Genomic DNA, 24,938 nt, shown 5'->3' with positions numbered 1-24,938 from the left:
GGTACATATGGCAAGACAGTTGTTGTCCGGATTTGGATAGAAATATTGCCAGACCAAAGAGGTGGAATGTTTGGTCTTCTGCCCAGGCATGACCGTGATGGGATTTTTCATCCCACGGACAACAACTGTCTCCCCCGGAGCCTGATTTAAACAAACCATATCACCATCAGAATCCTCCTCGCCAACTTCCTCCTCAGTGCCAGCTACACCAGTATCCTCATCCTGTTGTACTTCAACAGTGACATCTTCAATTTGCATATCAGCAAGTGGACTGTGGGTGCTCCTTTCAGCACTTGCAGGGGGTGTGCAAATGGTGGAAAGAGCCACCTCTTCCCGTCCAGTGCTGGGATGGTCAGGCATCGCAACCGCCACCACACTTGGACTCTCCTTGGGGATTTGTGATATCTTCTTAGAATGCACAGTTCTTCGCTGTGCTTTTGCCAGCTTAACTCATTTGATTTTTTTAGCGGGAGGAGGGATTCCATCGTCATGTGAAGCTGAACCACTAGTCATGAACATAGGGAAAGACCTTAGCTGTTCCTTGCCACTCCGTGTCGTAAATGGCATATTGGCAAGTTTACGTTTCTCCTCAGATGATTTAAATGTTTTTTTCAAGGTCATTTTCCTGAACTTTATCATTTGGGATTGTATGTGCCCTCTACTATGACATAGGGCATCGGCCTTGGCAGACGACGTTGATGGCATGTTATCGTCTATGTTATGACTAGTGGCAGCAGCTTCAGCACTAGGAGGAAGTGGTTCTTGATCTTTCCCTATTTTATTTTTATTGGAGAAAGTTTGGTCCTCCATTTATGTTATATTGATATATATGTGCGGCTAAGGCGCACACAAACACAGAAAATAATTTTTTGTTTTTGTTGGAGACTAGTGCACTTTGTGGGTTACACCACCCTTTAAGAAATGAGCCAGCCAGCTCTATACTTATGGGACACAGGCGCACGCTTGGCACTGCTCCTTTGTTGATGCACGTGCAGCTACAGCCCACACAATTCACAAAGACAGAAAAAAAAGAATTTTTTATTCTTTGAGGAGCGCACTTTGGGGGTTACACCACTTTTTAACAAACAGACGCATGCTTGGCGCTGCTGCTTTGAGGATGCACGTACAGTGCAGACAATTCACAATCACTGAAGAAAATGTTTTATTTTTGTTGGAGTGCACTTTGGGGGTTACAGCACCCTTTAACGGACAAGCCAGCCGGCCCTTTACTTATGGGACACAGGCGCACGCTTGGCGCTGCTCCTTTGTTGATGCACGTGCAGCCACAGTGCACACAATTCACAAACAGAAAATATTTTTTTATTTGGTTTGGAGTGAACTTTGGGGGTTACAGCACCCTTTAACGGTCAAGCCAGCCGGCCCTTTACTTATGACACAGGCGCACGCTTGGCACTATTTTGTTGATGCACGTGCTGCTACTGCGCACACAATTCACAGACACAAAAAAATATATATTTTTATTTTGTTTGGAGTGCCCTTTGGGGGTTACAGCACCCTTTAACGGACAAGCCAGCCGGCCCTTTACTTATGGGACACAGGCGCATGCTTGGCGCTGCTCCTTTGTTGATGCACGTGCAGCCACAGTGCACACAATTCACAAACACAGAAAATATATTTTTTTTGTTTGGAGTGCACTTTGGGGGTTACAGCACCCTTTAACAGTCAAGCCAGCCAGCCCTTTACTTATGACACAGGCGCACGCTTGGCAAAACTGTGTTGATGCACGTGCGGCTACTGTGCACACAATTCACAAATACAGAAAAAATATTTATTTGTTTGCACTTGGGGGGAGCACCCCTGATGGACAGAGCACCCCCTGGACAACACTACAGCACCCCTTTAGGACTGGGACATTGCCCAGGACTTTGGAGTGGACACAGCCCCTCTGGACAACTGAGTGCACAACACAGTCCAGCCAGCCCCTATGGACTTTGGAGGAGTGGACACAGCCTCTATGGACAACAGTAGCACAGCACAACACAGCCAGCCCCTATGGACTTTGGAGGAGTGGACACAGCCTCTATGGACAACAGCAGCACAGCACAACACAGCCAGCCCCTATGGACTTTGGAGGAGTGGATACAGCCCTTATGGACAACAGCAGCACAGCACAGCCAGCCCCTATGGACTTTGGAGAAGTGGACACAGCCCCTATGGACAACAGCAGCACAGCACAACACAGCACAACACTACACTATACAGCCCAGCCAGCCCTAACTCCCACCCTCCCTCTTCACTGTCCACAGCCGAGTGAGAAAAAGGCGCCAACGCAGGTACCTTATATAGAATCCAAAACCCGCGAGACCTGGAAGGTAGGATGATGACGTTTTGCCTCGATTTCAGATCCGAGTCAGGCGGGAAAAGTTGAGCCTGACTCGGATCGGCCTCGGATCAGGGGGGCTCAGGGGGGTTTGGATTTCAGAAATCCAAACCCGCTCACCCCTAATATAAAGGGGTATCTAGGTGGCAGCTCCATCATAGTATCTCGCATATTACTTTGTGCAGCAGGTTAGTATATATAAAGGGGTATCTAGGTGGCAGCTCCATCATAGTATCCTACATATTACTCTGTACATCAGGTTAGTATATATAAAGGGGTATCTAGGTGGCATCTAGGTGGCAGCTCCATCATAGTATCTTACATATTACTCTGTACATCAGGTTAGTATACATAAAGGGGTATCTAGGTGGCAGCTCCATCATAGTATCTCGCATATTACTCTGTGCAGCAGGTTAGTAAAATCAACTGAAAACTGGCCTATTTGGCCTTGGTGAGATGTATAAACACACTGATTCTACAGTTCTTGCAAAAACAGTGTGTTCATGCACGCGAGACCCGAATTAATGGTGCGGGAACACAAACTTAACGCATCTGTAGGCAGTGCTGCGCATGCGCTGGTTTTACAGATGTAACAGCGCATGCGCAGCACTGTTTCCAGATGCGATAAGGTTGTGTAGGCAGGGAATTGTATGTATTTCCCGAAAAGCTGTCACCCCAAAAATAACAGCTTTTCGGAATAGATACTTATGGAGAGGTGGAATGATGAATTCCACCTATAATTAGATGGAACTCCATGTGAGTTCTAAACCTAATTATCTCTAGAGAATTTTTAGGTTTAATGAATAGGCCCCTAAGACTCTTTTTGGGCACTCTCGTAGTCGTAGAAAATTAATTGTGAAAATGTGCCTTTTATTTAAATAATTTTAAATGGATAAAGTAATTAGGACAAACAAACCGAGGAAAGCACTCTCAAAATTAAAGAGGATAACTCTTATTGAGTGAGGGAGTTATTAATGTAAAAAAATATTGGCGCTTGTATATAGTTCCTGTTGAGTTAGATAATGATAGGTGCTTATAATTCTGACACTATTGTTTCAGACTCACGGATATCATCCTGTTATTGTGATCTTTGACAATTCAATAAAATTATCCTGGTCAAGCGTGTCTATATTATTCCTAGTTGGATTAATAATTGAAAAAATACAACCTTTTAAAGGAAAGACACACATAAACACCTTCTAAGCAAAAACACAGATAGCATACACCAAAAGAGAAGAAAAAAAATATATATTTATATATGTTAAATAGCATGAGATATAATTGATGCTTGTTCTGTGCTGTGAGTAAAGAGTCAGCATCAGGGGCATTTCTAGAGAGGATGTGGCCCATGTTCAGTCTCCGACATGGGCCCCATCCTCTCCATCTGGCGGCCAGCTGCGGACTGAGTGGTGTGCGGCCAGCGCCGCATTTATAGACTGAGGGCACTAGAGTGTGGCCAGAGTCTATAGTGCATACACAGGTCACCGAGAAAATGGTCACGCGGCCATTTTCTCTGTACGGTGCTTGAGCAAATGATGGGAAAATGGCCAATGCGGCCATTTTCAGTCATTTTTACAGGTGCAGACACCTGAGATTGCAGAGTTTTCTCTCTGCCTAACTCTCCTGAGCAAGCAGCTTGCACAAATCAGAACGATATTTATAAACTGCGTGTCTTGTACCTGTAAAGATTGGGTTAAATTAAATTTAAAAAATGACGAAGGGTCCCCCCCAAAAGCCTAACCAGCCCCGGACTTGTCAGCCAGGCCTGGTTTCAAAAATTTTGGGGAAATAAATGAGTAGGGTTCCACTATAATTTAGGAACCAGTCCTGGTTTTAAATATAGGGGGAATAATGCATAGGGGTACCCCTATATTTAAATCCAGCACCAGACCCAAACCATCCGGGGTATAATGCCACAGCCAAGAAACCCTATTACTGGTTCTCCAAGGCAAAAGCATTCTCACCCCTAGCTGGTCAGGCCAAGCCAGGGATCTCAGGGGTGATGGGGACCCCCACAAGAAGGTGTCTTCCCTCTCCTGAGCACCCCAGGCTTTGTCTGAAGCCCAGGGCTATTCCCGCACCCCTGGAGTGGTGGGTATGGGGGGTAATGAAGTGTAAAATAGAAGGAAACTATTGTATTTTACAGTGGAACTACAAGTTCCAGCATGCCTGCCTTTTGACACTTGTGGAACTACAAGTGAAACAGGTGTCCAGCACCTGTATCTCCACTTTAAAATAAATAGTTAAATAAAGACACAACACACAACATTGATAGTACAATTTTAATACACACATACTTCAATCACACATACTTACCTATACCAGCCATTACGTCTACTTGTCCAAAGTAGAAATCCATGTGTATGGACCTGCAAATAAGATCCTATACTCACCTACATCCTGGCGCTGCTCTCCATAGGATCCAGGGTCTTGTTAAAGCAACAAAGTGACTTACGCAAACCATGCCAAACAGAGGTAAGTATACGTTGTTACATATACTTACGCCTCACGAAATGACAATTGACCAAAATCAGCTGTAAATTCTTATGGGCAGTTAGCCAATCAGCGGCCGCTTTATGTGTAGTGGCCACTCATTGGCTGGTTCAACATGAGTTCCAGCCAATGTGGTTAGGCTTTTGGGGGGGACCCTATGTCTATTTTTTATCAAAAATATCCCTACTTTAACTATTTACAGGCAGAAACATATACAAATCACAAAGATTTGTGTATGTTTCTGACCATCTCACAGCTTATCTTGATTCCTGGTAAATTTGAGAGATGTATATTTTAGGTGAAAAGTACTTTCAAATTGGCCCAATGGTGATTTAATTTGATTTTGCTATATCACCCGATTTGAATGCAATCGATCGAGACATCTCACCTGAGATGGGCAAAAGTAAATATGAGAGATGGAAAAAAAGGACTAAATCACCCGAGATTGTCACCTTGAGCAATCTCGATTGTTAGTAAATGTACTTCTTAGACTAACATGTAGAGGTAGTATTTATTTTATTTTTGGTATTTCAGAATCTTTTTTGTTATATATAGGTTCATGCAGGTAACAATCATTGGTATTCTGCATAGTCCTGATTTGTTTAACCCATTAAGTAAAACAGTATAACCAGTAGATTGGTGACATAGCTGACTCACCACTGACAGGAGAGTAGGAGGGATGCCTTGGTTATTGAAAATTCTGTGCGATGCTTCTGGGACTCAGTCAATCCTGGGATGGTGCAGAGTGGGCTGGGTCAGGTCAATATTTTTGTCTATGTGGGGCCCCCCAATATGTGGCTCCATCCTCCCAACCAATAATCCAGCCCTGTCCTGGTACATCAGCTGACAGTAGGTGTGACAGTATCGGTAGCATGTGTTACCCATCTATGGTCAGTGCAGGGGGTGAGTAAATAGCTATGTCATGTTTTTTAGTTTATTTAAATATATATCATGTTCTACATATAAAATTACACTATTACTGAAAAAAGTCATTTTATTTGAGTAACATTCATGATTTTAAATATAATCTTTTTTTCTTGCAGGACAAATAAAGAGCACAATTCTCACAAAGACTATTAAAAAACATAGTGGTAAAGGAACATTGTTCTCTGATCAAGCCAACTAAAGACACTATTTCTTCTTACACCTCTAAAGGATTCCCAACATCTATTCTCATTTTCTGAATAGGAGAAACCTTTTACAGTTAATTTGTTGTTCATCGAACACATGATGAGTCTCACAGGAGAGAAACCAAATCTGTGCTCTGAGTGTGACAAATGCTTTACATATAAATCACAGCTTATCACACATCAGAGGAGTCACACAGGAGAGAAACCATTTACATGCTGTGAATGCAGCATGTTTTTCCCATAAGAAACATCTTGTTTTACATCAGAGGATTCACACAGGAGAGAAACTGATGACATGTTCTGAATGCAGCCAATGTTTTTCCCGTAAGTCACATCTTGTTATACATCAGAGGAGACACACAGGAGAGAAACCATTTACATGTTCTGAATGTAGCAAGTGTTTTTCCAATTCGTCAGATCTTGTTAAACATCAGAGGAGTCACACTGGAGAGAAACCATTTACATGCTCTGAATGCAGCAAATATTTTCCCCAAAAGTGAAAACTTGTTATATATCAGAGGAGTCACATAGGAGAGAAACCATGTAAATGTTGTGAATGTTGATTCTGTTTTAGTAGTAAAAAATCACTTATTAATCACATGAGGAGACACTCCAAAGCCCTGAATGTATAATTTATTTCTTAAGTAAGTTAAATTGCATCACTACAACATATATACAAGTGAGGACATATTTGTTTTCTGAATGTGTCAATCAGTCCTGTTAAATACTGGATAAGAGAATTATCTACATCTTATCCTCTGCACCAGTGTAATGTAATAAACAATGTGTATGGTTACACCCCCAAAATTGTCTGAAATTATTATTTATTTGAAAAATAATTTTTTACTATATTGGCATAAAGTGGTGCCAGTGGTATCACTAGGGGGTGTGCCAGGTGACACCATCTGAGGGGGTGACACAACAATAGCAGAGCTGCTCTGATGTTTTGCTGTCATGCCCTCAGATGGTGTCACCAAGCAGCAATGATAGATGTGTGAATGCTCATGTCATCCACACTGTTCCCAGAGAGCTGCAAGCAGAAACAGACAAATGCAAATGCACACTCTACCTTGCTGAACCTAAGAATAATAATACTGCTAAATTTCATAAGAGGTTCTTGGTATAATAATGGCCATAATTATGTGCTTGCCCCCCAATTCCAGGTGACCTCTATCAGGCATGACCCTAACACTCCTCCTATGGAACAAATACAAGGCACAGGACCCCCCAGGCCAACAAAGCAAAAGCACCCCATAGCTTGTTTTTAATTAGCAAGGAGTCCTTGCACTCCAGACTGCACATCTAATGAGTTACACTGAGGGTAAGACCTAATATATATATATATATATATATATATATATGCTGTATGTTAGTTTTGGGACTGGTATTGGGGTGTGGGGCTCTCTGGGCTGGTCTGGCTGGACTGCTTCATGGCGTCACTTATTTCACTTATTTATTTTGTTTTTTATATTTGTAGCACTTTATACACCATTTTTTATAACCTTCTACTTATGTAGGACTTAACACATAGGCTGTCTTAATTATTCTTTAACCCTCACTTCAAATCTCATTCTATTGTGATGCCATGGGTTGGTTCTGCTGGGTTGGCCTGGGGTGTCCCGTGCCCTGTATTTGTTCCATAGGAGTATTAGGGACCTGCCTCATAGAGGTCACCTGGACGCGGTGGGCAGCCCCATAATTTTGGCCATTATTAAGCCAAGATCCACTTATGCAATTTAGCAGTATTATTATTATTAGGTTCAGCATGTTAGAGTGTGCACTTGCATTTGTCTGTTTCTGCTTGCAGTACTACAAGTCTTAGCAGGTTCCACCTCACATTTTGCTTAGGGTGTGCAATCTAGGGCCCCTCCCCCTATGTGTTCTGTTCCCAGAGAGGCTGTGCAAGACCCCAGTGTGATGTGAATGGGGGTATAACACACTGTCATGCCCCCATAATGTCATACAACTGGGAGCGTCACTTTATGAGCATAAGGTCACACCCCCTTCTGCAAGTGCACATGCCTTGGGCCAGCACAGAAAAAGATACAGGTGTGTCAGGCTGGCATAGGCGGACTTGGTGGTGCTAATAATAACAACTAATACAATAGTATACAACAAACAAGAGAGATTTTTCTTGGTTTAGTGCAGCGTTTCTCAAACTGTTGGTCATGGACCATCTAAGCATGGGGTCACAACTCTCCTAAGTTTAATACCCCGGAACAGTCCTGAGTCCTTGGCACCCACTCCTATGATGATCCGCAGCAGTGTTTGCATCAGAAGTCCCCCGCTGGCTCCTCCTACCAACCTACACTGTGATTTTCATGCATGTGACATCACGACATCCAAATGTCATGATGTCCGAGCGTCATGATGTCACCCCGTCTCAGTCCCAGTAAAAGGAGCCTTAGTACAGTCTGTGTTACTGTAGTAGTAGGACAAGAACTGGTTCTCTGCTGCCCCAGCTAGTGGCAGCTTTAAGTATTAAAAAACAAGAACATTTATTTTATATTAAATAAAATGGAGAACTATGGTCATAATTTTAAGTAAGGTGATGTGTATAAAATGTCTACATATTACCCCCATTGTCCATTTTCCCTTTATTTGTTTAATGACCAACATCTTTCTTACATATTTTTATTCCATAAAAATAACTAAGGAAGATGATGGGCAAGGAGGGGTAATGTGCATACATTTTATAAACATCACCCCCTTACCTCCATGCCTATAATTTTAAAAATTTTGATGCCCATCATCTTTCTTATATATTTTTATGGCATACAAGCATATAAGAAATATGATGGTCTTAAAAATATATAAGGAGTATAATTGCAGATATATTATAGCAGCACAGATCGTACTGCTATAACTCTTCCTGTTTTGCCTCATTACCGATGTTAATCAGGAAGCACTAATGATGAGATGCAAGAACATCTCATCTCTTGGAGTGGGGGCATGAAAACTCCCCCCTCCAGTGTTTCTATCCTGAGTACACAGCGCATCAGCCTAGAACTGATACATTGTGTCTCACTCCTGGCTGGCTCCAATGGGCATGCACAGGATCTTGAAAGCATCCTGAGATCCCATGTGCAGCCCCTGGAGCTGCCAGCCCCTGCTGCAAGGGACAGTGCTGTCCCTGCTATGATGATAGGACAACCATTTCTTCCCATATTGGCAGTTAATGCATGTACCCCATAATGGCATAAAATAGGAGGGGGATTATGAGACATAAACTGTATGTGCATATTACCCCCCTTCCTTGTGGTTCATCCTCCTTATATATTTGTATGCCATTATGTAAGAAATATAATGGACATAAATAAATATATTGAAGATGATGGGCAGTGGGGGGTGATGTACACATACATTTTATGCCTAACCCCCCCTTGCCCATTATCCTTCTTATATATTTGTATGCCATAAAACTACACAAGGATGGTACAATGAGTTAGGTAACAAGACCTCTTACATGTGTAATGTTCACTATTTCATTCTAATTTACCACCAGGCCAGAGCAGGTAGGCCACTGTTTCCCTTCATTTCCATTAGACTGCACCTGATATCAATCATACTGTTCCAACATTAGTTGCAAGATGGCAGGGCTGAAGGAACATGGTCAAACATTAAGGTGCATAGTGTGATTAGATTTCTGATTTCTCTAAAAGTCACATCAGAAGCTGAAACTCATCTCCAACTTGTGCACCGTGATAACGTCATGTCACAGAAACAGGTATGGGTTTGGTGCACCACCTTTTATAATGGCAGGACAGATGTTAAAGATGAGCAATGCTGCCGTTGAGAAGTACTGGACCATTCTCCCTAAAGCCCTGACCTTACACCGAGTGATTTCCATCTCTATGGACCATTGAAGAAGCACCTGGGTGGAAGGCACTTTGCAACCAATGGTGAAGTTCTTTAAGCCGTCATGTCCTGGTTTTAGGCATTTTACACTGATTTCTTCTATACCGGGATACAAGCATTGGTACAATTGGAACAAATGCTTAGACAAGTATGGGGACTATGTGGAAAAATAATCTGTGCCAAAGCCATATTATTGATTATACGTATATGAACGAGTTGAATGAATTTATACAATGACAGGTTGTTACCTTATTTACTAACCCACCCTTGTATAAGGAAACATAATATATATATATATATATATATATATATATAAATGTATCAGGAATATGATGTGAAGTCATCCCCCCCATGCCCATCGTCTTCCTTATAAGATGATGGGCGGGGATGAGGTGACACAAAAAAAGGCCAGTGAAATAAAGAGCATTAAATCCAGTTTTTTCTTTGCCAGTTGCACATCAGTGGGTGAAATGGACCATTTTCTTCAAAAGAGAAAGCAGAGCAATGGTGGCGAGTTAGTTGCCAGTAGTAGCAAAAGATATGCTGCCAGTGATGATTCAAGTAGTAATACAAAGGCAAGAAACCAGAAATATGATCCAAAATATTTGGAATATGGTTTTACTTGGGCTGGCTTGGAGGAAGCACCGCATCCACAGTGTGTGGTGTGTGGTGAAGTTCTTGCTAAATAGAGCTTAAAATCATCCAAAATGATCATACACCTACAGACTAAACACAGTTCTCTGCAAACCAAACCGCTTGATTATTTTAAAAGTAAATTAAGGGAACTACACAGCCAATAAACTGTACTTAAAACAGCAGCTACAGTCAATAAGAAATCACTTGAGGCCTCATTTGTGGTGTCATACTGGATAGCCAAAATGGGTAAATCACACAACATTGGAGTAAGCTATTTTCTACCTTGTGCCAAGGAAATGGTTTCTATTATGCTTGGGCAAAGTGCTGCTACTCAGCTTGATTTGATCCCCCTTTCTAATGACACTATTGCTGGGCACATTCACAGCATGGAAATAGACGTGACAGAGCAAATTACCACCAAAATTAAGCAAAGTGCTTTTTTTGCCATTCAGATTGATGACAGATGTGTTGGGGGCTGCTCAGATGATCACCTACATAAAATTTTAGAATGATGAAAAACTACATGAGGAATTTCTGTTCTGCCAGCCAACAACAACAACAACAACAACAACAACAGGGAACAACTTTTTTTCACTTTTGGATGCTTTTGTCACTAGTTCTGGTATGGAATGGCTGCACTGTATTGGAATTTGCAGTGATCGTGCTCGGGCAATGACTGGAAACAACAGCGGGTTAGTGACCAGAGTGCAAGCTGTTGCACCAGAAGCAGCCTGGACTCACTGCATTATACATAAACAAGCCCTAGTTGCAAAAACAAAAATGCCACCTGCTCTAAAACAAGTTCTTGATGAAGCTGTACACACAGTCATTTTCACTAAGAGCAGTTCAACAAGTCAGTTTAGAGTTTTGTGTGAGGAGATGGGAGCTGAGCACCATCAGTTACGTTATCACACAGAAGTACACTGGTTATCACATGGGAAAGGTGGTCATCCATTTGTTTGAGCTTAGGGATGAAGTAAATTTTTTTCTTTCAGACAGAGATTCTCTGCTGGCTGAAAATGTTTTAGATGTCAAGTGGCTTGCTATGCTAGCTTACCTAGCAGACATTTTTCTATGGTTAAATGCACTAAATACCTCCCTCCAAGGATAAAAAATGACAGTTTTTTCATCCACTGACAGGTTGAAAGTTGGATCTAGGTGCTGTCCTTGTGGTTCACTCATGTGGAAAGTGGCAATTGTGAAACATTTCCTTTGTTGGATGACTTTTTGCATGACAATGATCTTCCAAAACATCAGCCATTTCGAGAGCCTTAAACAGCAATTTCATCAGTACTTTCCTTAGAAGGATGGAAAAGCAGTAGGGTTGATTAGGAATCCATTCAGTGCTAAAGCAACTGCAAGTGTTTGTTTGCCACTTTCACTGGATGAAAAATTAATTGACCTCTTCTACGAGACATTGAAGCTGAGATACTCTGAACAACCACTTGCAAACTTCTGGATATCGGTTCAACAGGAATTCCCAGAGCTTTCATCTGCTGCTCTGTAGGTGCTGATGCCCTTCATGTCTACTTACCTTTGTGAAGCTGGATTTTCAGCTTTGACTTTACTGAAAAATACTTACAGATCCCGTCTTGCTGTTAAAGATGACATCTGCCTTTATCTCAGTCACAAAAAGCCCTATTTCAAGGATTTGTGTTCAACACTACAAGTTCACCTATCTCATTAACTAAAACATATATTTTTTTATTATTATATAAATATGTTCTAGTTTTTGAAAAGTGTCATGTTGTTACACATAGACACACCATGCTATTTTATAATTATTTTGTCTGCATTGATCTCTTTATCTTACAGCCTTGATGTTTTTTCTTCATGTATAATTGCCTGATCATTCAAAATAAATAATTATTAGAAAACAGAAAAGTGTCATGTTCTCTCCATATTTCATTATGCCTGGTGTGAAAAATTACAATATCTTCAAAAAAGTCTGCTACTTATAAATATATAGGTGCATTGTTTGGCAATAACTTTCTGGGGTCCTGTAAAAAAATGTTTTGTCAGATGGGGTCCCAGAGCAAAATAGGTTGAGAACCCCTGGTGTACTGCACTGGTTTAATATATAACTTATTGAATTTTCATATACGGAAGATTATCCAAATAAAAAAATATCAGTGAAATATAAAATATAGTAAGGTAAGTGACAAATAGGTTTAAAAATGTGATAGAAAAATCATTGGGGCTGGTACAAGTGATGATGATGCAGCTGATCTCTATAATATACAGCTGCTCTGCTCATGCAGGGGCTGGGACTAGTTGAGGAAAGAACATTTTAACCAGTAAAGATTTCAAGCAGCTCCTCTCAGCACTGGGATTTCTACTCTGTGGTCAATACAATTACATGTGACTCTCTCTTCCATGAGTAAGCGCAGCTACAGTCAGGTGCATAAATATTGGGACATTGACAGAATTTTCTTATTTTGGCCTCTATTCACCACCACAATGGCTTTGAAATGAAACAAACAAGATCTGCTTTAACTGCAGACTTTCAGATTTAATTTGAGGGTAATTACATCCAAATCAGGTGAACGGTGTAGGAATTACAACGGTTTCTATATGTGCCTCAAACTTTTTAACGGGTCAAAAGTAATGGGACAATCTAAACAATCCTAAATCTAACTTTCACTTTTTAATACTTTGTTGCAAATCCATTGCAGGCAATTATAGCCTGAAGTCTGGAACGCATAGACATCACCAGATGCTGGGTTTCATCCCTGGTGATGCTCTGCCAGGCCTCTACTGCAAATGTCTTCAGTTCCTGTTTGTTCTTGGGGCATTTTCCCTTCAGTTTTGTCTTCATCAAGTGAAATGCATGCTCAATCAGATTCAGGTCAGGGGATTGACTTGGCCATTGCATAACATTCCACTTTTTAGCCTTAAAAAACTCCTTGGTTGCTTTTGCAGTATGCTTTGGGTCATTGTCCATCTGCACTGTGAAGCGCCATCCAATGAGTTCTGAAGCATTTGACTGAATATGAGCATATAATATTGCCCGAAACATTTCAGAATTCATTCTGCTGCTTTTGTCAGCAGTCACATTATCAATAAATACAAGGGAACCAGTTCCATTGGCAGCCATACATGCCCATGCCATGACACTACCACCACCATGCTTCACTGATGAGGTGGGATGTTTTGGATCATGAGCAGTTCCTTTCCTTCTCCATACTCTTCTCTTCCCATCACTCTGGTACAAGTTGATCTTTGTCTCATCTGTCCATAGGATGTTGTTCCATAACTGTAATGGCTTTTTTAGATGTTGTTTGGCAAACTCTAATCTGGTCTTCCTGTTTTTACATCTTGTGGTGAAACCTCTATATTCACTCTTGTGAAGTCTTCTCTTGATTGTTGACTTTGACACATATACTTCTACCTCCTGGAGAGTGTTCTTGATTTGGCCAACTGTTGTGAAGGGGTTTTTCTTCACCAGGGAAATAATTCTTCTGTCATCCACCACAGTTGTTTTCCGTGGTCTTTTGGGTCTTTTAGTGTTGCTGAGCTCTCCGGTGCGTTCTTTCTTTTTCAAGAATGTTCCAAACAGTTGATTTGGCCACACCTAATGTTTTTGCTATCTCTCTGGTGGGTTTGTTTTGATTTTTCAGCCTAATGATGGCTTGCTTCACTGATAGTGACAGCTCTTTTGATCTCATATTAAGAGTCGACAGCAACTGATTCCAAATGCAAATGTCACACCTAGGATCAACTCCAGACCTTTTACCTGCTTAATTGATAATGAAATAATGAGGGAATAGACCTCACCTGTCCATTGTAATTCCTACACCGTTCACCTGATTTGGATGTAATTACCCTCAAATTAAATCTGAAAGTCTGCAGTTAAAGCACATATTTTTTGTTTCATTTCAAAGCCATTGTGGTGGTGAATAGAGGCCAAAATATGAAAATTCTGTCAATGTCCCAATATTTATGCACCTGACTGTATGTGCCACACTCACAGTAACACAAGACTCATGGATTTTGTTTGCATGCACTCAGGTCTGCTTAGATAAATCCAAGAGTCCAGGGTGAAATTGGGCTGTGAGGGGGGTGTTGTGGGGCAGTTGATAGAGATTACATGCTTTTGTAATGGTAGTTCACAAACCTCACATCTAATTAAATTGGCCCTATGTGATTTGTGTTCTTGATATTTCAACAGGAACCTTTACATGCTGCTTTGCATCAGCCTACAGGTCTCCTCTCTGATCTCTCTTATCCCTCATTTTCCTCATACCTTCCTATTGCTGTCTTACTGTACCTTCCTTCTACTGTATTATGAGTACTCTGCATTATATTGTAAAATGGTGCAACTAAGCCACTGGTTGCCTGTATCCCATAACAGCATATAAAATAAATAGGTATAGGCAGGACCAGAGGTTACCCTATAACTGCAGCCTAAAGAGAAAACAGGGTTTCCCAAACCACTATGTGCAAATCCTTGTGGAGCTGTGTTTTTTTTCAGTCCAGTTGAGTGCCAAGACATGGGATATATATATATATATATATAAATATATATATATATATATATATATATATATACATATAAATAAACATACAAATAATTGACACTGGGTGCACTGCCAAATGAGGAGATTTGAAATGGTTCAGCTAGACTGGAGCAGTGATGGTGCAGGGGGAGGGTGGCCAAATGCAGTAGGAGTGAAGAAGTGAAGATGGTCCAATAAAATATAATATATGTACATATATGTATATATGTAAGGATAATAGTCCGGCACTCTCCTATAAAATATCAACAGCCCTGGTGCCACAGTCAACCATGGGTTAAATAAGTAAAAAACAGAGAGAGGGCACTCAATGGGACTTATGCAGCAGATGTAAATAAATTAGGTCAAACCAGAAATGCTGTCAACGTTTCAGCAACTTAATGCTTTTATCAAGACATACCTATAATAAAAAACAGTGCAATATATAACAGATAACTCACCCATGTGCTGTCACCTCCACGATCCCTAGCTGTGGCTCAAGCTGATGACGTCATCTGAGAGGGCCTGGGGGCGTGGTCAGAAAACACCCAGTGCCATCACCATAGCAACCTGACAACAGAGAAGGGAAACTGACTCACAGGATTAACTATGCGATGAACAATCACTGCAATAGTGCTGCTGTAACATAGCTATAAACAATATAGAGCAGACAGTACACAGGGGTGAAGTGTCTATAGATAGTCATCCCCCAGCTGCATATATACAATGTTACACGCATGCTAAAGCATAATGGAAGATAGCCAAAACTTGTAAAATACAGTAATAGCATCATTTAAAGTAAACAGCATAATTACAAAAAACATGTCAGAGATAGATTTTCATTCCGACCCAAAGGCTGTACAGTCTGCAAAATATGGATCCATTTTGCCTCTTTCTGTAACAGAATGTGGCCTCTATCTCCACCCCTAATACTAGGGGGCACCCAATCGATCATTTTATATCTAATGCTCGACAAATTGTGTTTAAACTGTAGAAAGTGGCGTGCGACAGGCTGGTCACAGCTCTTGCCATCCAGTGCTGCCCTAATATTGGAACGATGTAACGCCATACGTTATTTTAACTGGCATGTCGTCTTCCCTATATATAGCAAACTGCAAGGGCACTTAATGTAATAAATTACAAATTTGCTCGAGCAAGTCAGTGGAAGCTTAATTTGAAAAACTTTGCCTGATCTAGGATGGGTGAATTTGTCACCTGTTTCTAAAAAGCTGCACGTCGTGCAACCCGTGCATCTACAATTGCCTGGCTTGCGAGTAAGGAAGTGATTGGTCTATTGAAAAATGACTGTCATTATGTACCACCCTATCTCTAATGTTTCTCCCCCATTTGAAGGACGGCAGGATAGAGCATCCCATCACTGATGGGATCTGTTTATCAGTGGCTACTATTGGCCACATAGCCTTAGCCATTTGCATAAGGGGTTTGCTATCATCCGTATACATTTGTGTTCAAACTAAGTTGATCTTGTCAAATCTGCTCACTAGCTATGGCCAGTGAATGAGTCCCTTATTGGTCACCCTCTGAGTCTTGTTTGCTAAAGGCTACATATGTTCATGTGTGTAGAGAAGAAGACACGGGACACAACTGAATGCACCACAAGCATCTCCATCTACCTGCTTTATTTTAACAGAACAGCCCACATTTATAAGTTCCGTCTAACACATCTGGTATTCATTATCTGCAGTGAGACTATAGCTCTGTTTAAACATTGGAATCGCATACCTTACCATATATGTACATATGCTTTTCTGTGCACATATAACAGGGTCTGTACAATGAATTAACTCCATCCTGACCTGTGCACCCACCCTCCATGCATACATGGCATACAAACTGGATTCTTATTCCAAAATGGCTTCTACATATTCCCCCCTTTCGATTCAAATTTTACATACTATTGTCTATCTAGCTTACCTAGCCATGGCCCACCCCCTATGTAGCTGGTCCCTACTTCACACAACAAGTTATCCCTCCTAACGAGGTAGCTGCATGGGGCAGTGCCCATTCAAGACCACATAGGCGATGAGTCCCTCAGTTCCTATAGTCCTGTATCTTCTTTTCATCCGTATTCTTGTAAAAGCCTGCAATTATTTCCTTACATTGTTCACATAAGTCTCTGCAAAGCAATGGTTCTCTTGTCTTTCAAATTGCACAAAAGTTCTGGGTATGTCCATGTAGCAGGATCATAGTTGTCTTTGACATTTCTTTAGATGCTTTAAACCTAGAACAGTAATCAAGTGTAAGTATTTTCCTTATTAGTCATATATCTAGCCTGACAATCATGTAGATGACTAGTAATTTCAATCCTTTAGCTATTAACATGAAAATACCTGAAAACTATTCTTCTGTTCCCTTGAACCAACTTGACATATTCAACCATGTAAACTATCCATTACTATCAATATTATACTCTGTATCATTATGTATCTTCCTAAACTTGTCATTCAATTTCTTAACTTTCTCTAAGTGTTCATATATTGGGTCAGATAAATTATCAGCTATATAATTACAGCAAACAGGTCTCACTATTTTACACATACTTCCCTGTGTAGCTGTGAGATACTCAAGGATCAGCCTAAACTGTCCCAAAACCTTCACCTGGAATTTCAATTCATTAGTAATTATTTCAAACACATCAAATATTTAATCTATAACAGTATTAAATAGTCTGGCTAAAGCTTCTATAATGTGACCATTCTTTATACTTGGTATGGACATTGATAAAACTAGAAACAAAACTATAACAAGAACGAACCATAGTATACAGCACATCCTCACAAGCCTTTGTCTGGCTTAGGGCCTAGTAACATATATAAATTCATAACTTCAAATTACTCCAACTCCCCTTATGTAATGATCTTGCAGTGTGAGGTGAATCCAAATTTTCTTTTTTGCCACCTTTACAGCCATCGGAGTAGTTAGGAGAACTTGATAAGGACCTTGTAACTGGGTCCTAGGACTTTTCCTTAGATGCTTCTTTATCACGACCCAATCACCTGGTTGCAGTTTGTAGGTGCTGCAATTGAATTGGGATCTAGAACATAAGAAAACACCTGGTGGTTGACTTTGGTTAGTTTCTATTATATATGCATCACATATTGAATCAAGTTACTATGCTCATATTGTAACACTTGTAGGAAATCACATCTTGTTCTAACAGTTTTACTAAATAGTATTCCATAAGCTATCATCCTACGTTTAACACTGGGAAAGTTCTTGACTATCAACCATATTAAAAAATAAACATTCTAACAAACTTTTCATAGTTCAATTTGACGGTATAATTCAGTCTTTACACTCTCACTGCTTTGGGTTCTATTTATTCTCAGATTCTCCAAGATACATTCTAAAAATGTTTTTAATGAAATGTGTACCTTTGTCACTCTCTATTACCTCAAGTACTTTACATGTACGAATTACTTCTGTCATTTATTTTCCTTTTTTCCTATTGTTCCTATTGTTCCTATTGTTTCTATTGTGTTTGCTACCTTGCAAGACCATAGTCAATTTGACAATAGGTCTGAGCACAGAACATACCCATCACTTAACCAACTGTATAAAATTAATCTTTCATTTCTGGAAGGAATAACATCTGTGAGGTACTCCTTTCTTTCTTATGCAGCCTAACTGAAGCCTGGGGCTATCCAGTGCTTCTTGGCTATTTTTATCATAGCATCTCTAAACTCATGAGTGCTTCCATGAAGTATTTGGGCTCAGACTGAGATTAGTGCACGTGGCAGACAGAGATGGTGCTCAACCATCCTTCCATCATCCGAACTCATGCACATAGTCATTTCCAAGTTATACTTCTGAGGAACCTGTAACTGCAACTTTTACCAAAATCAGGTTCAAAGTTTCTGCTGTTTCTGGTCGCCAATATCAAAATATCAGGTAGGTATATTACTGTAGCCTGTTTGGCCAACTTGGTTTGCTGGAGCAGTAACTCTTCTGGGGTATGTTCTCTGATATGTGCTTTTGACCTTACTTAAAACTAAATTTGCCGGCATTTGAAAAGCAGCAAACAAAAAATCTAATACAAACTATGTATAATCTATCTAAAATTTACAATAACATAACTTATCGAAAAAGATTTCATTAATTCAAAACAATCATTATCATTAAAGAAAGATGAAAAATAAAAAAAAGTAATCATAATTTTCATCTTCCTGTGTCTCACTTTTCCCCTGTGGTTGCTAGCTGAACTACATATAGTATTTGCATTAGGGATGTGCAGGCTCAGACCCTTCCAATTTGCATATGCTGTGCTGCTGGATCTTCTCTCATATGCCAGCATCATCCCCCACAGTACATTTCCTCCCTCCTCTTGAATACATGAGAAACAAAGTGACATCTGGATTCAATCTTAACTAATTGCTGTAATATAGCAGAGCTAACACAAGAACTAAGTTACAGTACTTTTAAATTCCTGCTGTCTATCAACTTTTAAGTACAAAACAACAAGGCTGCTAGGTTTTATATCAAAGTGGGTTTTTTTCTAAGTGGGACTACATGTACAGCATAACTTAAAGAGTTAGTCAGGAGTTCCAACTAGCTATATCCTCTGCAATCAGTGAGGGATGATGATTTGATGGATTTTTCCATTCTTTCATTGCAGGTAATCATATATTTGCACCAGGCATCTATTATAGAAAAACCAATGCTGTCTGGAATTCTCTAACTTGCTAGGTAATCATATATTTGCACCAGGCATCTATTATAGAAAAACCAATGCTGTCTGGAATTCTCTAACTTGCTAGGTAATCATATATTTGCACCAGGCATCTATTATAGAAAAACCAATGCTGTCTGGAATGCTCTAACTTGCTAGGTAATCATATATTTGCACCAGGCATCTATTATAGAAAAACCAATGCTGTCTGGAATGCTCTAATTTGCTAGGTAATCATATATTTGCACCAGGCATCTATTATAGAAAAACCAATGCTGTCTGGAATTCTCTAACTTGCTAGGTAATCATATATTTGCACCAGGCATCTATTATAGAAAAACCAATGCTGTCTGGAATTCTCTAACTTGCTAGGTAATCATATATTTGCACCAGGCATCTATTATAGAAAAACCAATGCTGTCTGGAATGCTCTAACTTGCTAGGTAATCATATATTTGCATCAGGCATCTATTATAGAAAAACCAATGCTGTCTGGAATTCTCTAACTTGCTAGATAATCATATATTTGCACCATGTATCTATTATAGAAAAACCAATGCTGTCTGGAATGCTCTAACTTGCTAGGTAAGCATATATTTGTACCAGGCATCTATTATAGAATAACCAATGCTGTCTGGAATTCTCTTACTTGCTAGGTAATCCTATATTAGCACCAGGCATCTATTATAGAAAAAACAATGCTGTCTGGAATTCTCTAACTTGCTAGGTAATCATATATTTGCACCAGGCATCTATTATAGAAAAACCAATGCTGTCTGGAATTCTCTAACTTGCTAGGTAATCATATATTTGCACCAGGCATCTATTATAGAAAAACCAATGCTGTCTGGAATTCTCTAACTTGCTAGGTAATCATATATTTGTACCAGGCATCTACTATAGAAAAACCAATGCTGTCTGGAATGCTCTAACTTGCTAGGTAATCATATATTTGCACCAGGCATCTATTATAGAAAAACCAATGCTGTCTGGAATGCTCTAACTTGCTAGGTAATCATATATTTGCACCAGGCATCTATTATAGAAAAACCAATGCTGTCTGGAATTCTCTAACTTGCTAGGTAATCATATATTTGCACCAGGCATCTATTATAGAAAAACCAATGCTGTCTGGAATTCTCTAACTTGCTAGGTAATCATATATTTGCACCAGGCATCTATTATAGAAAAACCAATGCTGTCTGGAATTCTCTAACTTGCTAGGTATACTGTCTTTAATTAATATCTGTAAACTCCAGAATAACTTTAATTTTAATTATATAGTCAGATCTTATCTACTAGCTTCATGGGATGCTGTTTTGGCTCTGCTTGTTTGAATTAGACTTTTATGACTTGTATCTGGTGTGGGTGAGGGTATTGACGGTGGGTGTAATCAGTAACTTCACATGTTATGCTTAACTATATAATCAGTAGGTCACAAGGCTTTAGGCTTGAACAAGGCTGCTAGGTTTTATATCAAAGTGTTTTTTTTTCTAAGTAGGACTACATGTACAGCATAAGTTAAAGAGTTAATCAGGAGTTAAGCAGGAGGAAGACAGGAGGACGACATTTTAAAAGAACTCTCTATAACTTGAAAAAAAACAAAAGATCTTCTGAGCCTCTGGAAACCCTGTTACTCAGCAACCAGCTTCCATTATAACCTGGACACACCTTTTGCCAACACCCTGCTTCAGCATTGCAAGCAACTACCTGCTTACTGAACATTTAATACTTGTATGTTTGCGTTTCTTCTCTGCATTGTTTAAATCATTCCAATACCACTGTCAGTTTATCTTTATACCACTGTAGTGTCTACCATTGTTTCACACCTATACCTTTTTTTTTAAATATATATATATATATATATATTCATACTTTATACTAATTCTCAAATCTTGCTACTTTAACAGCTCTATACTCCTTTTTTGGTTATAATATACTATTGTAGTTGTGCCTTTACATCTCCCAGCACTGTTCTTCCTTTTATCTGATTTTGACCTGTGACCTGTACTGCTCCCTCATCTCACACGCATTACTACCACTGACTTTTCCCCCCCCCAACTGCCTCATCTACACGATGTCTCTTTTCTTCTACTCCTCCCTCACTCAGCTGCTACATTATTTTCTCCTCTACCACCAGTTTTCACCTCTTTTCTCCATCCATAGTCCCCTCTACATTCTCCCCCTCCTTCCCCTCCTCGGTCTCTCTTCATCACATATCAGTCTCTCCACTGCATCTCCCACAACTCCAGTATTGTTCACTTCTTTTCCACCATGGTCCTGCTGCACCACCACTAAACCCTGCACCCTCTCTTTTCTCAAAGTTACCTATCCTTTCCCCCCCACACCACACTGAACCTCCACCTTACCCACCACCTGCTGTCATCCTTCCTCATTCAGAAGCCAGCCACATAACCCCACACTCCATATCCCCCTGCTCTATATCAATATCACCTCCACACTACATCAACCCTAATCATTTCATTCTTCTCTCACCTCTTAACTCTGTCCCTCTCTCCTGTTCCCTCTGGACAGCCAGTTTTGTCTATAATAAACTGGTCCCCATTCATGAGCACTTCATCTGCAATGCCTTGATTCTCCTTGCCATCACCAAACCCTTGATTTACCCCTCTGACACCACTGCTCCTGCAAAATTCCTCCACCACTTGGCTTCCTGGCTCTTAATCTTCAAATGGGCCCTCAAGACCCATTTCTTCCTCAATGCTTTCCAACACTCATCCTAACCCACTACTCCATGCTCCTTCCTCACTATCTAGCCCATCTGTGTCACCCCTGTTTGTCTGACCCTCCCCTCAGAATGTAAGCTCTCGCGAGCAGGGCCCTCTTTCCTCACGTGCGTCTTCTTGCCTTACTTTTACTTTCATTTAAAATGGCACCTAAAATTGCTTACTGACACCCTGCTGCTTATTTATGTGTTATGCAGCATTGTTTATAAATCGTGTACTTGTCCTGCATTGTCTGTACTGTTAATAACTGTTGTCTTGTGTGCTCATTTGTTTATGTACTTTGTAAGGCGCTGCGGAACCCTTGTGGCGCCATATAAATAAAGGATAATAATAATAATAATAATAATAATACAATATACAATAAGACCTAAAAATCCTCTCAATTGTTTAAATATCTTTAGTACAGGCACTTTTTGTATGTCTTTTTCCCTCCCCCCCTTGGGGTACAGACACACCCTTTTGGTTAGGTTGGGTTGGAGCTTTGAACCAAAAAAATTGTTTCTGCTTATCTTACTCAATCCTAAACTTTAATATTGATCTGAGTATCTTAACCAAATCAGTTAGAAGCATACAAAAAAAACGTCTGGCATGTTTTAAGTAGTGTCAGTGTAATTCTAGTTGCATGCCTGTAAGCAAAATTAGTTTCAACATCCTGACATTTCCAAGGGTGATAGTACCTATCAATCCGTGAATCCCTTTATCTGTGTCTATTTTAACAGTTTCTCATGATATTCTACAACTGAGGATAATTTCTCTTCTATAACGGGTATATTACCACATTCCCTTACACTCCAGAACTTGGAACATCTGGAGTGGATTAATTGATTTTTTTCTCTTTACATTTAAAGCTTACTTGACCTGCGCAACTGTATTGGCAATATGCATTCCTGGGCTGCTTCTAATTAATTCAGTCCAGTCATATCTAAACAGCCCCTATTCTACCTATATTCGTAGATCTGTAATCATACATCATTCAACAGTTTAAAGAAATCATGAACTGATAAAACATTTTGTTAGGGAAATTTTACATCACTTCTACTATTAATCCCTTCTGCAGCAATCAAAAATAATTACTGTTTCTTTTAGAATTACAATATGGCTCTGCAATCTTTTAATCTCACAAGTTACAGAAAAAATATAGAAAATATCAAACAAAGCATTTTGTTACTAATGCATTCAACATCAATCCTTTTTCCAATGAAAAAATGGCAATTCACTCACACTATCACATTAACCCTTTCAATTCCTGCACAACTTCTCCACAATTCCCTAGTACACCTTCACTACACACAATCATTTACACACGTCACATCTGATCAACACAATTGTTCCACACAACTCTACTTTCTCAAGTTCACTCAACTCTCTTTTATCACATACACATGGGCCCATTTCATTCACAAGCAAACATTCAGTTACAGCACGGCACCCATTTTCTGTGACATCCTGCATTCCATTGTCATCAGCAAAGCACCTCTATCACAGCATGCCTTCACAATACAAATGAAATATACATTTTGAGAAGAAAAGAAAAACAAAACAAACAAAACACTAGTTATATAAAACGCAACATTCCTCTGCAGTGATAATTAAGTAAGTGGGCATCTGGGGGTCATTTCTATACTCTTATTCATTTTTATTACATTTCTCAATCAGAACTTTCAGTATGTCATCTAGGTTATATTTATTACATAAATCACATCTCATTTTGTGATGTTTAAACAAGTCAGTATTTGGGGTGTCAGCCATTTTAAACATTCATCAAATATCCTGCTTTATGATTCCCATAAAGCTTCTTTATCACCTGAATGTCATAACTCTCAGGCACCGGCTTACTATCGCCATTTTCCAATGCTACAACAGTCCCTCGTATAGCTGAGTCAAAGTCCCTTATGACTCAAGTATCAGACCAAATGGCCCTGTGATTATTATTCTCATGCACAAGAATAATATCATCAAATGTTTATCTATAGGCACATCCACGCACTGACTTTTCCTGCCTCAGTTATTAACACTATTGACTGGATGTAACGTTCCTCCTATTTCTGAACACACTGCCTGACAGGGTCTCTCTCCCTTTCTGCTCTTTCATACACTAATACATGAAAACAATCCTTCTCTGATGTACCTTTCTAAATCTAATGGAATTTCAAGGCATTCTTTTATTTCATAACAAATCACTGTGTGGGGCCCTCTTCTAAAGTTAAATCAGTGACTAAATCAAAGTTACTCTAAAAACACAATTAGGACAGGTTTGTTACATAACAAACATACAAACAAGACTTTAAACATTTACCTATCATTCACTGAATATATAACAGCAGATTATAACATGTTTAAATAACAACACCTTTAGGGTGACCAATAATTGCCAAATGATTGATTCTAGCAGGACAGAACATCAACTGCAATGGGGACACAGCTACCAGGAGACCAGAACATTTGTGTTTACTCACCCGGGATATTGTCCTGGCAACTCTGTCCCCAGAGCATGATCTCAGTGGGAATCTCCATGTAGTGAAATCTCCTCACTAGCTATGGCCAGTG

General features: G+C 39.8%; 1 pseudogene; it reads left to right on the top strand.

Annotated features, from left to right (window-relative positions):
- Positions 1–24,938, top strand: part of LOC148522681 (uncharacterized) — a 240,474-nt pseudogene that overhangs the window by 11,679 nt on the left and 203,857 nt on the right.

This window comes from Taudactylus pleione, unplaced genomic scaffold (assembly GCF_031769625.1).
Source record: "Taudactylus pleione unplaced genomic scaffold, aTauple2 ptg000145l, whole genome shotgun sequence".
Taxonomy (NCBI): Eukaryota; Metazoa; Chordata; class Amphibia; order Anura; family Myobatrachidae; genus Taudactylus; species Taudactylus pleione.
The sequence above is the reverse complement of the archived record's forward strand: the minus strand, read 5'-3'. Positions and strand labels throughout refer to the sequence as shown.